The 16,288-nt window shown below is 39.6% G+C and overlaps 1 protein-coding gene across 1 annotated transcript in view; it reads left to right on the forward strand.

Moving 5' to 3' along the window:
* Positions 1-9,701: 9,701 nt before the first annotated feature.
* Positions 9,702-16,288, forward strand: part of adgrl1a (adhesion G protein-coupled receptor L1a) — an 88,191-nt gene continuing 81,604 nt past the window's right edge. Inside the window, exon 1 of the mRNA XM_018704689.2 lies at positions 9,702-10,684. The gene's annotated coding sequence lies outside the window, so the exon portion shown is untranslated. The remainder of the gene's footprint in view (positions 10,685-16,288) is intronic.

Genomic DNA, 16,288 nt, shown 5'->3' on the forward strand with positions numbered 1-16,288 from the left:
GCACTAGGCTTAGCTTTGGGGGACACCCACAGCTCATTATAGACTCATATTCTGGGCAGAGGAGGAGAAAAATAAAGGAAATTATACAATTGCTCAGGTGAGAATGGCAATTAAGCAAGTGCTTAAGAAGAGGAGGAAATGAAGCCTCATACACGCATAATTTACTATACTCTCTTGTGTCTGGCTTTAAATCACCGCCGATCCAGGGCCTGGATTTATGGTGGCATGGAGAGGGAACAAGAACTGTATGTGTTTTTGTTTGCGTACTTATTTGCATCTATGTGTGTATGTTTGTTTGCATGCGTATGTGTGGGCATGAGTATGTTTTCATGTGGTGTATGGATGTAAATTTGTATAATTATGCATAATAAGTCTTGCTGATATGGTTGCACTGCAAGTTTTAATCAATTACTTAAATGCAAATTAGTGAATACTTTAATAATGTCACTGCAAGGACCATAAACAGGAGGTCTGCTCACCCAGTGAAACCATTATGAACCTTCCCTTAACAGTATTTTTACATATTAATGTTATGATTTTGAATGGTTTATGCCTGATTCTGTGTGGAAGCATTTTGCCTCAGGAGGTAAATTAATGTCATCAAAGAGCAGTAAATCCTGGTGGATTGAAGGATGGAAGAGGCCAGCTTTGTAAGAAGACATACATTACACTGCCCAATATAATTCATGGAGATATGGCCATGTTTTTATATTCAGGCCAGTTAGCTTTAGAGGGAATAAAGCTAATTTAGACATGAAATCTCAATTAAACAGTACACAAGAATAGATGGCTTCATAGATGAGAACAGCCGTTCTCTTGTTTCCCATCATTGGGAGCTGGCTGTTCGTTTTCTCAAATATTGATTTACCTGTCGAAGATCACAGAAATTACACAGCAAATTTTGTTTAAGGGTAGATTTTCCACTGCCTCGGAGTGTACTACTCCTGAGAAATCTGTGAGCCAAGTAATATCCAAAAATACATGCAGAAGTATGAGGATCTAACAGTTCAGCTACTGGGAAGTCAAAGTAAGAACTGTTAGAAGCAGATGGAGCAATCATGAGGCAAGATGTGTGTAGCTGATTGTGATTGTACCTTTCACACAGTCACAGAGGTATCACCGAGTATGTCTTCAAAAGCTGTAGAGGTGAGACAAAGAGTTGTTCTGGATGAATTCTTCACCTTCAGTTCTGCTCCTCTTATCTCTTCCCCTCCACAGCGTCCCCTTAACAGGCTATCACTGCATGAGTATTTCTTCACCTGGCCCTGACTCTTATACTTCGGATCCATCTCTTCATCACCATTTGGAGGACATTTAGGATATTTCCACAAGGACACCATTGATCCCTCCAAAACTCACTCACCCACCCTCCCTAACCAATTTGCCAGCAGTAAAACTAATATTGTCTTTAATCAAATGCAATTAGGCCTGCAAGTTAAGATCTCCTCCCAATTAAAACTCATTAGGCCCATAATGTCATTAGGAGAGTCTTGAGTAACCACTGCTTGCATAGGCGGCCCATTCGGCACAAACAACAGTGCAAGTCAGAAGCTGTGAGCCACGTGATTGTTTCTTACAGGGTAGAGCACAGGGGAGAGGTTTGAAATAGTTTTGATCCTGTTGAGTCACTTTAACTGAAGAAGTCTTAAACTACAGGAAACCAAATGTGCATACCTACAACTGTGAGAATAATTTCAAATGGAAACATGGAGTATAGCAGCAGCCAGGATAACCTTCTGGTCATAACCGTGCAGTCTTTTTTACTTTGTGACCGTGAAGTGCAGCTATTTATTAGTTAAAGTTCAAACACAGCATGAGTCAAAGTCATTGTGGTGTTCAAAAAGAGAAGCCTTGGAAGTTACATCACAGAATAACTATGGCTGTCGGCCACTGTTCATTACATATTCTTCACAAAATATTAATTAAATTGGATGACCCTCTTTGGAATTGGAACTTTGAATTTATTGACGTCTACTGTTGGCGTCATTAAGGTCACAGTGACCTGAAACAAAATGCCAGTGATTTTCACAGTAATTTAAAAGTGATGATACAGTGCTCAGCTAATATATTATTGTGCAAGTCACTTTAGATATTCTACTTGCCATCATTTTAGTCTACAAGTCTTTAAATGCACCACTTTGAATTACTGACACATGAGATATGTAGCTACAGTCTGGCAGGGATGCATATTCTAAAGTTTAATTAACCGGAGGCCAAATTAAATGAAGCTATATTTAACACAATGGACACCTGGAGTCATTTAGAACATTGTTGCTTATGAGAGTGTAATGTTGCAAACATTAGATGTTGTTGGAGTTCTGTGGCGCCCTCATAGCTGAATGGTTAGGGCGTGTACCATGTGGGCCCTAGTGGTCTGAGCTGGCGGACTCCCGATCTGGCCAGGACCTTTACTGCATGTCATTCCCCCACTCTCTCCCTGTTTCCTGTCTCTCTCTCACTGTCCTGTCAATAAAGGTGAAAAAAAGCCCCAAAAAATACTAGAAAAAATGTTGGAATTCTGACAACTCTAGGGAAACTATCATGACTAGCTAGTTAATAAAATACATTTTAACACAACAATGGTTAAACCTGTGTTGTTTTGAAACCATTTATGCATGGTGTATTTATTTCTGTGCATTTGTAGTTGTAGAAATTTGCTCAAAGACCATGTCCCTACTGTAACACGACTGTAAACAATAACAGTAGCAAGGTCAAATTTGAAATTTTCATTACCGACTGCAAAATAAAGAAATAAATGAATTACTGCATACAAAACCTAATAATACATAAAATAGCCACAGATGCACAACAAAATGAAAATATATGAAGTACCTGATTTTCTATTTTGCCTGAACTACCCGACATTAAGCTACTGCAAAAATGTTGAACGAACCCAGACAGCAAAACTGCTGAAGGTATATTGAATTTGTGGGTCTCTTTGTCAGGCTCAAAAGCAGTTGATCATTGATTCCTGTGCCCGCTGCTGAAGAGTTTTTCTAAAGCCTTGAGACAGCACTACCTTGAAGTTAATGTGCTAAAGGCACACAGACATGGTGCTCTTAGGAGATAGAAATTCATACTATCTCAATATTGCCTTTGAAAAGCTCTCACAGTACACCATTTTCCTTGGGCATATAAAGAAATCTTAAAGCATATCATTATGTAATTCTGCTAACTTTAAACTACCCAAGCAAGTATCCATTTTAAATGTATGTTGGTGATAATACAAGAGTGGCTGCATGGTGAAAGGACGTTTATCAGTATAAGGGTTTCAGTTCTGTGGGTAGGGCCTGTAAAATGACTGTGTGACACCAATCAGCAGTAATTACCATTGGGGTTTTAGTTTTCCTCCCGCCTCTAATTGGCCTTTGCTGTCAATCAACAAGTGATTTCTGTTCACAATTGAACTAAGGGGAATGATAGAAGCAGCGATGGCGGGATAATTGAAAATAATTGAGCAAATTGCGGATTTGAGAAGTTGGCTTCATCAGCACTGCGGGGGCGGAATATGAGCATGTGGAGAGAGGAGAGGTGAACAGAGGAAAAGCCAGATCTTAATGATAATGAACAAAACACTCGCCTCCATTTTGCCTCCACCCCCGAGGATAGAACTGCTTATCTGAATAATCAGCCTGTGCATGTCTCAATGTCATATGCATGGGAGAAGATGAGCACCTTTGATCTCTGCATCCTGAGCTTCAGCAGCTATTCGCCAGCCTGAGGGCTTACATCCTGGCCCCAGTCTGAAAAGTCCCTCAAGCACAGAGGAAGTGTACCTCTGTGGTGCAACTGTGCTGGAGTCTCTGCATATAATTAAATGTGTGAATTTGGCACTGGGCATGTGTGAACCTGAGAATGAGAGAGAGTGTGTGTCCATATATGGACTATTTTCACATGTCAGTTTGATTTAACGAGTCTGAAAGTGTCGCATATATAAAAATATATTCTCATGGGTAACGGATGTGCTTCATACACAAACTTTGTATGGGCTTCACAGTGTGTATGTGTGTAGCAGCATAAATCAACCTCAGTCTACTAAAATTTCTTCTGTGGGTGGATTTGTGTATCTGATAAAGTAGCAATACTGACAAGCTATTGGGACTAAAGGCAGCCCCTCAGTTTCAGTTGTTTGCCATCCTTTCCTTTTCTTCCTCCTACTCTCCCCATCCTCAAGAGCTGCTTACCTTCCACAGCTTTGAAAAAAAAAAAAAAAACATCTCGCCTGCAATTTACATTTCCATATGCTGCCAGTGGCGCCAGGGAGAGTGGATAATTGGGTTGAAAGTGGTGACGGTGAGAGCAGGATAGAAAGGGATACAGAGAAGGCCAACTGAAAAAAAAAAAAAAAACCAAGCCATTACAGGATGGTTTTCTTTTTTTCCCCTTCACTCGTCATTTTGCCATGCTGCTCTTAACCACTTGTGTAGCTGAAAAGATTTACCTTGGCCTCCCATTCTCTCTCACTCCCGCAGAATCACTCTGTACTTGCCTCCCCCAGAGCCTCACTCCCGCCCTGCTTCTGCCTCATCCATATTCATCCTGACATCTCTCTCTCTCTCTCTCTCTCTCTCTCTCTCTCTCTCTCTCTCTCTCTCTCTCTCTCTCTTCCTCTTCCTCCCTCTCCCTCTCCCTCTCTAGATCTCTCTCTCTTCCTCTCTCACTGTGTCACCCACAGCATGGCGTTAATACACCAATTAGTACTAAGAGCAGATAATGGACTATGTCATATTGCAAAAGGGAAAGAGAGACATAGAGACACAGTGAGTGAAAAAGAGAAAAAGAGAGCAAGATTGAAAGTGTGAGTGAGAAATGGAGAGTGAGGGGGGGAGAGAGAGAGACCGCCAAAAAGAGGGAGAGGGGTGGTGGAGGTGTCTTTATAGGATGTGGTCTCTGAAAATGTTGAAATGCTGCGTTCGCTGTGAACATCCATCCAATGGAAAGACCGTGATGGGAAGAGCGCTCCGGCGGTCACAGGGTTGCTATATAAAAGCTGAGGTGTTACACCAACGCTTTGCTGGCTCCAAATACTGATGTCTGTTTGGCGTTGTTGGTCTCTTAAATCCCTTTTCATTGGTTTCCTCCCCTTTCACTACTGGAAATGCCATATAGTCTTCTCTTCTGCCACTGTGTCATATCTGTGCCTACAAGCCTTCTACTCCACTACACTGTATATACAGAACATGCATGAAAGACCACAAAGACTTTCTCCAGCGAGGGTGGTTCTGTAGTATTTTGTTTTTATTTGTATATTTTCCACCACATATCACAAATAGGACATTGATTTTTTTTAAATAATGAAAATCTATCTTCATGTTTTAACAATAGAGCAACATATTGAAAAGAAATGCAGGTATTTTGTCAATCAATGTGGCACAACATACAATATAAGAAAAACTAACTGCGTAATAGTGTCTTGTATGAAATCAATATTTTTTTTAAAGTGGTGTTTCACCTTTAATATATAGCTCACAAACATCAGTCCTATTACTTAAATTGCAATAAAGACACAAATTTTAGACTATTGTACTGATTATTTCATATATAAGATGCAATGTACTTTCATAACAAGTCTTGTTTTGTGGTAAAGGAGATAATTTGTCAATCACTGCGAAACAAGAAGCTGTATAACTGTGAAAATAGAAGCTATTTGCAAATAGGGCAAGGTGTTATGTAAATAATGGTGCCGCATAAACATGAGCTCTGACTAGGAAAAATTGGCATTAATCAAACATGAACTAGAACAAATTAAAATATGCCAGCTGTAAGTGTTCATTTTCTCCTCCTTTTTAGAAGAAAACAAGGAATATTCAGGAAAACAGGACCGCTGATGCTTTGTTGATAAAGTCTGTCTTATCATGCAAGACATCGTTGCACTGAGAATATAAATGCAACATGGAACACCAGTGAACAAAAAGAATTGTTATTAACAATGACTGAAATTTTCACAGTCATGGTCGAGCCTGAATGAATTTATTCAGTGCTAGATTGTCCCCACACACCAGTATAAAACCACTACAATGCTACACAGTGGCAGGCTCTTATCTTGGCTTTTCTTTTATTTTTTCCCATCCCCTGTCTATTTTAACCACTGCATTTATCAACACTTATCTGGATCATTTTATTTGGGTGAAAGTCGGGAAGTAATTATGGTGTTGGTTCTAAAAATTGAAGTCTGCTTTGAATATAGCTGAACGTTTGATCAGTATCCAGTTTCCTGTGTGTTTGAGATGCATCTATTTATTTGAGAGCCTCCTCAGACAATACAGCCATACTGAGCGCTGCAGTATAACTTAATGTCATCCTTGACATTAACTTTGAATGTGTAGTATATTCTACTATCTACTACTATTTTGACCTCTCTACAAAATGAAAAGAAAAACAGAAAACAAAAGGCAGATGATAATGATATTTGATGACAGTGAACTCTGTAAAAGGTTTAGGCTCTGTGTGAAAGCATGAGTAATCCATATATTCATATATTCAGAAAAATCTGAATGAATATGTTGTTATGCTTTAGTTATAAGGTAACTGTATACCGCGTTTGTATGCCCATATAGAGGTTTTGCAGATTTCCATTGTGTTTATAGGGTATGACCCTACACAAATGTTTATTGAGAAGATATCCAGCTCTCTCTCTATATCCACACACCTCCCTTTTCGACCATTTGACTTTCTAAGATTATATTATTCATGAGTAAAGTGTTCAAGCAGTGAGGGCTGCAGTATTTGTAACAGGAGACCACTGCTTGTGTTTAGTAGGGCAATCAGCACTTAATCATGTGTAGTCACTATTGTTGTTGCTAAGAGACCGGGGTGTGATGAACAACTGCTCAGACTGTGCTAAGCATGACTTTGATGCTGTAAATCTGTCCACATTTGGTTCTCAGTGATCCATTCTGTACAGTGGTAGATGAGGTCTGCCTTCTGATCATACAGAGCACTGTGACTTTGCATAAATAACATCTGATCTTGGGAGGAAAAAAAAATCCTGATAGAGTGTGTGACTGCCATGGAGCACAAAGTACATTATGCTAGTTGTTTATTGGCGCAATGAGTCAGGCGGCCCATGAAGGTCAATTGACTGGATTTGAGAGCAGTATAACAGAGTAGGTACTGTGTGACAGAAGGCTAAGTGGCAAAGGCGTGTAGAGCCCATTCAATAGAGCCCAATATTAGCAATCATAATAGAAAGTGACAAAGGCATTTTCAGAGGGGAGAGAAAAATCGCAACATGCACTGTGCACCCATGCAATTATTGCATGTGAAATGGAAGTTAAATAATTTAATCTGGCAGTGCACACTGTGTGTTCACCTGGAGACCACAGACTGCCTGGGATTAATCCAGAATTATTAGCACTCCTAAGGTGACCTAAAACAACAAAAAAATATTACACATTGTATGTTCAGATCTTTTTGGTCATTGTGTTCAAAAGTCATTATATATGTAGTGGGTTCAAAACAAATGCAAAATAAATACTTTCTAAAATACTTTCTACCACAAAACATGTACTAAGATGCTCAGAAAATTTCTCTTCAGTGTCCAATTTTCTTATGTTTAAGTTACTCTAAAGATGTACAAGGTATACTGTGTTAGCTTCTTATTTTATTATTGTTATAATGTCTATTAATGTAGTGTAACAGTAACACAGACAGATAAGACTCTTAAGGGCAATGGATAACATAGCAATGTCAGTTACGCAGCACTATCCACCTAAGGTTTGCTAACGTCTCATATCATAAGATACTGGTCATACCAGACCAAGTTAGGCTGTAGTAGTAAAGCCCCTGGGTGAATTACATTAGGGAAAATGATGTGTTATCTCTTCTTTCAAATAGTGTCACTTTAAAGGAAAAATATGCCTGTTAAAACATTTTTATGTATGTTTTTATGGCTGTGTAAATGGATGGATGTGAATATTTCTGTATGTGTGTGCATGCATCGTAATATGCGCTCCATCTACTGAACCTTCTTACAGTATGTGTATGCCCTATACCATAAAATATTATCATAATACTGTATGTTGCTTCCTCCTGATGCTGCACTTCCTTCTGTGCAGCGACATTGACATATTATGGTACTGTATATGATAAGCATTGTACTGTCCATGACTTTTAAGAAAATGTGGCACAGTATTTAACGTAAATGATGCAGTGGAGATACAGTAAATGCAGAATGTAGCCTGTGTGCACTGTATACTACAGTATATCATATAATAAGGTATGATGTAGACCTAATATTCTTACAGTTCTCATGTAAAAGCTTTTGATGTGAAAAAAAAATAGATAGCAAATTATTAATAGATACTGTAATAAAGAATAATTGATTTGTCACTGACTGTGTGCTGCACCAGCATCAACCTGCACTACTACGTTTAACATATGATAACAAGACTAAAGTGGCTTCGGGCCAGTTTTCTATTTATACCTCCTGGAGAAAACTGCCAAGTGAGAAACCTGACTGCTTAGTGTGGTGCGTGCTGGTAGTTCAGCAGGCTGAGGAGTAACATGTGCTTCGAATGCTAGGAGTTCCAAATCCGCTGGAAACTGTTGCCGTGTGTCATCCCCTGACTCGCCCTCTTCCCATAGAGCATCTTGTATGTGCTGAACAATGGCTAAATCATGTTCCAGTAAAGGGTTTTTACTTGTTCATAGCTTTGTATTCATCCGATTATTTTCTTTTTCGCTCTTACCTGTGAACATCCTGAAGAGCCCCTGAACTGCCAGTTTATGATACTCTTTTGGCCTAGTGCAGCACTCCATCTTGGTTTTCAGCAACTTGTCTGTCAGTGGAAGAAGCAGGAAAATGATATGTTGAAAAATCCATCTGTGCCTGTGCAGAGGAGCAACAAACTGCTCTCTTGTAAGGACTTGATCCCTCCTGAGAATCAGCGCTTTGACACTAGAGAGACACATTGTCTTTAGTGTTGTAAAACTAATGAAAAAATATAAAATGCCCATTGAGACACATTTAAATTCAGAATGGTGCACTTAAGTGAAGAAGTCTCATAATACAGAAGAGTTGTTGTAGTTGTAAAGTTGCATGTAAATGAATCCCACACATTGTTATCATGGCTTTGTTTATTAATTCACTAAGTGTACGGTATGAAAATTGGATTGTTTTAGATAAATCTTCATCGCTCACGTTACCTGTAGTACGCTTTCCAATACAAAGGCCTCGCCTCTGTCTTCACATCAAACTGAATGAGTTTGAGCCCTTACACAACAAGGTTCATTCCTTTGCTGATAACAAGCTGTAATGAGGAAAACAGCTTCATTTCTGATGAAACATTGTCTACTTTTCAGAAACTTAAGATTTTCTTTCAGTGAAACACCCCTTTAAAGTCAGTGCAGTGAAGGCACAAGTAGTGAACGGTTGCTTTAGAGTCCTGGCTGTGTTTGATTAGAAAACTTGTTAAGATGCAGATTTATTAATCAAATGCAGCCAGTACCTTGTATCCTAACAAACCACATCTGGGAGGAGTTCAGCTATTTGAAATTTCTTTATAGAGAATTAATGTATCACAGTGAGAAGGGAGATGACAGTAGGTACAGTTAACCTATCACTCAAGTATTAAGTTTTGTTTTCCTCATGGAGGATTACACTAGTGGAATCAAACTATACCTTAAATTTGCAGGGCTACCACAGATGGCGGTCCCTGAACTCCACCTTTGGAAACCACGTGGGTTAGGGAACTGAGAAAAAAACAAAACAAATAAGTGCTAGTGTGATACAGAGAAATCAATTTTACTAGTGGGCGGGCAGAAGTAGCGTATTTTTCCAGCCTTAAGTCAGGGTTGGTTATAAAAACTGTCTTGAAACTGTCTTTAGGCTACCAAACTGTATGTGAAAGGCAATGATGAATGCGCTATGTTGTAATAGGCCTGATGCAGAACTGCAGTGGCAGAAAATACCGTGTGAATGGTCCTGATGAGAGTGTGCGCTGCCTGCCGACGAAGAGGGAAACTATAGACGAGTGTTCCGCTCGGTGCGTCAGGACGCACAAGATAACCGCAGATGGCCTGTGTAGACTATCCTAATACCAACGGGTTATTTCAAACCGTAGAGCTTTTTTTGAGACAGCATGAGGGCGATTAGTCTACAGTTTGAAAAAAGTGGAGATCCGTTCTTGTGAACAGATAAGACACCAGACTTCCAAGAGTCTGATTTGCCTTACACTGACATTTTGCGACGGTGGCACATTTGCTCACTTATTCACCATCTAACCAGCGACGGACGGACAGCGCGACTACAACTTCAATTTTGTCAATATTCCACCACAGTTTCACATTTCTGACGCCGCTTGACGTTGTTGCAACTCGCGTGTCATTATTGTTTTTAATGCAGGACAATGGTGTCGTCGCTGTTATTTATTTTGATGCCCGCACGGGCGCATTTTCGTGAGAATCTGCTTTGTCCATGAGGATTTCCCCCCCACTGCCTTTAACATATTTTTTAGTCGGGTGGATTTTTTTCCCTCCCCTCTACCGTTTTTCGTCGGTTTGTCTTTAAGATAGCAGGCTATTAATTTTTAATTCTTATGCATCCGCACGAAGACGGGACCAGAGAGGAGAAAACGAGTGATAACCAGAGGGGGAGAGAAGGAGAAGGAGGCAAGTGAGGAGGGAAGCGAGAATGAATGAGACACACTGAGCAATCAAGGAGAAGGAGATTGGAGGAATCAAGGTAGGAACGAAGCACAGTTTTCATGTTATGTGTTGTTCATACATGTGATACGAGCGCGACGATAGTAGCATGTAAATGTCACACCACCCAGCGCATCCACTATCAGCCGGCGTGAGGTGTTGAGGCGTGTAAGCCGATTTATTTATTGATATTTTATGCTTTGACAGAGACGGAGTTCGTGTTTACGGTGCGTCAACAGCAGTCGCCTCGTATTTAAAATGCGTGCTGGATGCTCTAAATTAGTCGGGATTGTGAGTGGGACTCCTCTGTTTGTGGGCCTATGCATTGCACCGTGGCCTAATAGACTGTAGACTAATAGATTTAGGCAATTTTAATTAATACACATAGTCTGGGAGCAGGGAAAATGACTATTTGCTTGTCCTGCAAAAGCGAAGTGGTGGAAGATTTTCAGTTCGGCGAATACAGGCAGGTGACACCGGAAAAGATGAGGCGGATTGTGAGGGTGTTAAATAACCAAAAATATAGTGAGTGATAAACTAATTCTTTCCTGGACGAATTGTTGGGTATCTCCCTTACCAAAAAAAAAAAAAAAAAAAAAAAGAGAGAGATAGAGAAAGAAATTTAGTAGCTCATTGACTATTAGAATAATAAATGCATCAGGGCGAAGTGTAGAGCTTCAAAGTGAACTACTCTGTTCCAGTCCCCCATGTCCCAGACTACACCATTAATCCTCTGCCTCTTCAAGTCATTACCTATAGGCCAGCTGCTCTCAGAGGGGTCTGGGGAGCCCCAGGAGTCCTTGAGGAATGTTCCAGGGTGCCCCCACCCCAACAAAATGAGATGTAGTTTAATTTCTCCCCTCAAATTTAACTTATCTGAAATCCCAATTAGTTTGTGTCTATGAATGGCCATCCTGATGGGCTCATGTCTTAAATAATAAATGTATCACTTCACTACTGTGTAAAACCACAGCAGGAAAAATCCCCTCATATCCAAATTTAATCAAATGTGACCCTGTAATGTTAAGGGGTTCACATCATGAAAACTGAGGCGCTCTTATATTGTTACTATGCTGAACTAATTCCCAATTTAATAATAAAATATCTAATAAAAAGGCATCAACAGCCTACATTGTAGTTATGACAGAAGAAATTAAACCTTTTGTCTTTGTGTATTATTATGATAAAAGTGAACCTGAGGAGGCAGAGAAGAAAGACCCTGAAAACAGTTATTTTCTGCTGGTAAGGCTTTTCCTCATTCCACCGGGGTGCATTGTGTTTGTCCTGCCAATTCTTGGGGAAAAATTGGCATGTCTACTATTCTGAAGGGGCTGAATGAAATTCAAATTCTTCAGGTGGTAAAACAGCAATATTGCAACTGTCTGATTGCGTTATCTGGGCATTCAAGAAGCCAGACTTGGAATTGGTTTACTGCCAAACACTCTCCCCGGGAAGACAGAAGGATTTATTTCCCCCTTGTCTGGTGTCACATCACTATCAGAAAAATTATTCTCGGCTTTCAATGGGTGAATAATAGTCATACATTAGCATGGCATTAATGATCGTCAGACTTTTAATAAGTCACTAATCATAATTAGATTTATTTCAGTGTGACTTGAGCATTTTGGGAGGCTCTACAATACTGTGGTCAGTATTCGTCGACCATATTATTCTGCTGAAGGTACTGTTTGTGAGGGAAATACTGTATACAGAACCTGCTTGGCGGTCTTTACACAGAATAAGGGAATAATTCACATTTATTAAATGCATTTAGTTTTTTAAAAATGTGTGTTCGCTGCGCATGTCTGCACATGACAAATGCACAGACTTATGCTTTCATATACAGAATGTGTGTACATGCACACACACTTACACACACATACTATTTTTATGAATAAGAATAACAGAGCTACGTTACCAGCGTCAATACTTGTATGTTTCCTTTGCATTTTTGTTACTCTCTCCTTTGTGTAATGTGTGTGTACCCCCTACAGCTCTGATAGGGCTGACTAAATGAATATGTTCACAGAAAATAAACAGAAAGAGCACTGATATGAATTTCATAAAATGACCTATGATGTTTTCATGCCCTCAGGACAGTTATATGTATTGCATCTATGCTGGTTAAAAGAATAATGTGAGAATAATATTCACTGGATTTTAAAAGATGCTGAAAGCTTTTGTTATCATGGTAACATATCACAATGTTTCAATTTTTTTCCCATCTTGGCTTTTAATTACAGCAGGGGATACATATTGAATGCTACATGTCAGTAAAGGATTTTTGATTTTGACACTTTATGGAGATTTGTCCTTAACCTGTGAAGGACACTGACATGTTTTTCACGCATATGATGGTGTGAAATGAAAATGAGCGGGGCTTTTAGTAGCAGCACATACAGTTGCAATGGGCTTTGGGCTAACAAAAAACATAATTCAAAAGGCAGAGAAGAACAGACTATACACCACAGCTGTAAGAATTCACCGGATCCACGATTCAATTATGTTTTCTATTTTGAGATGAATTTTGCGTCCAAATTTTGTATGTTGTTCCTCAACTCAATAGGCGATTCAACTATGGCTACTATTGTTCACTTATCAGTTTTGATTGGAAAAAAAAAAAAAAAAAGTTTCAAAAAGTAACAGCAAAACCATTATAGATAACAAAATGAAGAATTTGAAGCTATATTAAAGCTATATAAAAAAATTTTCTGCACAATAATGCAAAATGTCTATTCAGGGAAAAACATGGCCCGATTCAATTTTAGCACACCATACAAAAGGGAAAATGAATACATATAAACTTGCATACATGTAGCTACAAATACACACCACAAAATGCTGTTTGTTGCCATTCGATTTTTTTCATTTTCTTCTTCTTGTGAGAAAACTTGTATGGCTATGTTCAACATTGCAGTTGTTTTTTTTTATAGACACAGTGGAAAGCATCAATCCTGCATCTGTGCTGGAGATCCAGCAGTTTTAAAATTGTTGCACTCCCATATATTTAGCATATCCAGATGTTTGCTAATGTAGTCTTAACATGCACACATACACATGCTCACATGCTTAACACACACACATGCTACCACTGTAAGCTTGTTCAACCTCCAGGAGGGAATGATTGGAGAATCTTTTGTGCTAGTACAGAACAGAAGACTTGTATGCTGGCACCACAGTGTATTCTGATGATAAACTTAATCTCATTGCTGCTTTTTGATGATGAAAGGCTCCCAGATATGATATCTGATTAGAACTACAGGCCTGGCGAGCTAGTCTGCCCGGTCCCCAGGTTCTCATGGTTCATTGAACAGGAGAATTTATTTTGAATAATCAAGCTCATGGTCTGTATTGATTTATTCGAATTCTGAATATTATTTGCAATTTTAATCCATGGAAAACAATCCTTTGCAAAATTGAATTGTGTCTGGCTGACTTTTTTTTTTTTTCAAAATGACATTTTGACATAGCCCTCAAAATCATGTTAATAACTGAACTACTAGTTGCGACCTTTACCACAACAATTTTGAAACAGCATTTGCAACCCCATTATTACATATTTGCTGACATTTTCAGCAGAATGGATATTCATTGGCAGATGCTATTCTCACAATAGGTGGAAGATTAAAAATATCTGTTGCAGTGGATGGAGGTGTCCAGTGATGGATGTGGCAGTACTGAGATGCATTTTTTTTATAGTGTCCCATGTGGTGCGGCAGTGCACCTATGCACCCCTTGTGTACAAGCAAAAGGTAATCTTTTATGCCGTTTTCAGTTGTGTCAAAATGTGATGTCTCTGTCAGGCAGTTTTTCACTGAACTGACCTAGAAACTGTTTATTGTGTAGTACCACGTAGTTTTTCCTTACTCCTTCCCTTCGCAGGCAGCGCTGTTTACCTGGCAGTGGCAGCTCTGTGGTTGTCGCCAGCCTGATAAGACTTGTCCTGACAGGAAAGCCATTATGATTATAATGACAGTTATTGTGGTTCAGTGTTTCACCACTGCCTACAAAACACACTGGAAATGGTTTTAAACAGCTGTTGTTGGACTAATTATTGCAATCAAAAATACCCTATTATGTTTTCTAAGGCTATTTGTAATGTGTTGGCTGTTTTCCCCTTAAATGCTAGATTACATTTTAGGAGCATGGTCATGCAATAATGGATTGGAAGGAGAGGGATAAGGAGAGGACAAGAAAATAGAGGAGGGCGCAAAACAGAGTGTGCAATAGCAAAGGGGGAGAAGTACATAATGGGCAACAAGCAGAAATGGTCTTTGTTGGTACTGAGTGCAAAGCAATGGCAATGTGCATCCATTTTGAAGCTCATGGCTCTGTGCTCTGGAGTTCTCGTGATGTGCCATGCTGCAGCCCGTAACTGCAGCTCCTGGTCTCTGCAAGATCTGGAGAAAGGCTGGAGGTGTGAGCTGGCTTTGAGAAGCCAATCTTACAATCTAACCCTACCAAACGCTAATTCAATTCAGTTGCTGCCAGCCTTGAGCATGTGTAGCCGTCGGCATGACGAAAATGAACAGGAACAGCCAGAGCACATGAACAGAAAAAATCAATGAGGACTCTTTTTCATAAATGGAGTGGGTGTTAAATTAGCTGGATGGGCCCATGTAGCAACACATTGGATTGAGTGCCTGGTGTATTTGGGTTGTGTCTATCGAGTGAGAGACGACTTGGTGTACAGCAGTGAAAAGACTCAGTGATGCTCAATCAATGTGACCAATCAGCCTCACCAGCAATTCATTCAGTTTTACACAGATTTGTCAGGGGGAAGGGGACTCTGAATTGGTGTTTAAAAGTGCGTTGCTGCAGTTTCGACGACCAAATTCTAAACCCGATTCGTAATGGACTGCTTTGAGTGGCCTTTTGAGCCTGCCTGATTTTCCTATTCATGCCGTTAAAAACAACTTCAAATACCAGTTATCAGCTCACTCTGTGTACATCAGTTTTCATTTCTTAACATGTATTTAATGGGGTTTCAAGGCCCTGTGCCAAGACACAATTTTGAAGGCACTTGAGAATAATGATCACAAATCAATATAATCTTGCTCTGCTGATTGTCTGGCATTTTAGGAAATCAGCTATGGCAGCTCCTGCCAAATGTGTATAATGGCAATGGTGTGCTTAACACTGTGAGATTGATTCTGAGCCTTTTGCACCTATAGAAAACCACAGAAAGAATCACAGAGAAAGGTATTAATGCTTATATATTCCAGTAGATATGTAGGAAGCTAACACATATCCAGAGGCACTAGCAAACAAGAACAACTTAATGTCGGCAAGGTTGTGATATCTTTTGACACAAAATGAGTGCTTAACTTAAACAAAAACTAAAATCACTCAATAGTGGAAGGGAGAAACTCTGAATAAATGTGTTACAGGCAAATGGAGAGATGGAGAGAAGGTCCATCAGGCCATCTTAGTCAAATCCTTGTCCTCAGGTAATTGGAGTAGCTTTCCACATCCAATCTGTCCATCTGAAAAAGGAGGAGCACACAGATGAAAGGAAACAGGGATCAATTGACCTAATAGCTTGTCCAATCAATCCTTATGTTTTTCTGATAGCTTGACAGAGGGTGCAGAGCGGAGTGGCGGATGAGCCCCTCTAATTGGCTCGGGCAGAGCAGGCAGAGCA

Source organism: Lates calcarifer, linkage group LG11 (genome assembly GCF_001640805.2).
Source record: "Lates calcarifer isolate ASB-BC8 linkage group LG11, TLL_Latcal_v3, whole genome shotgun sequence".
Classification (NCBI taxonomy): domain Eukaryota; kingdom Metazoa; phylum Chordata; class Actinopteri; family Centropomidae; genus Lates; species Lates calcarifer.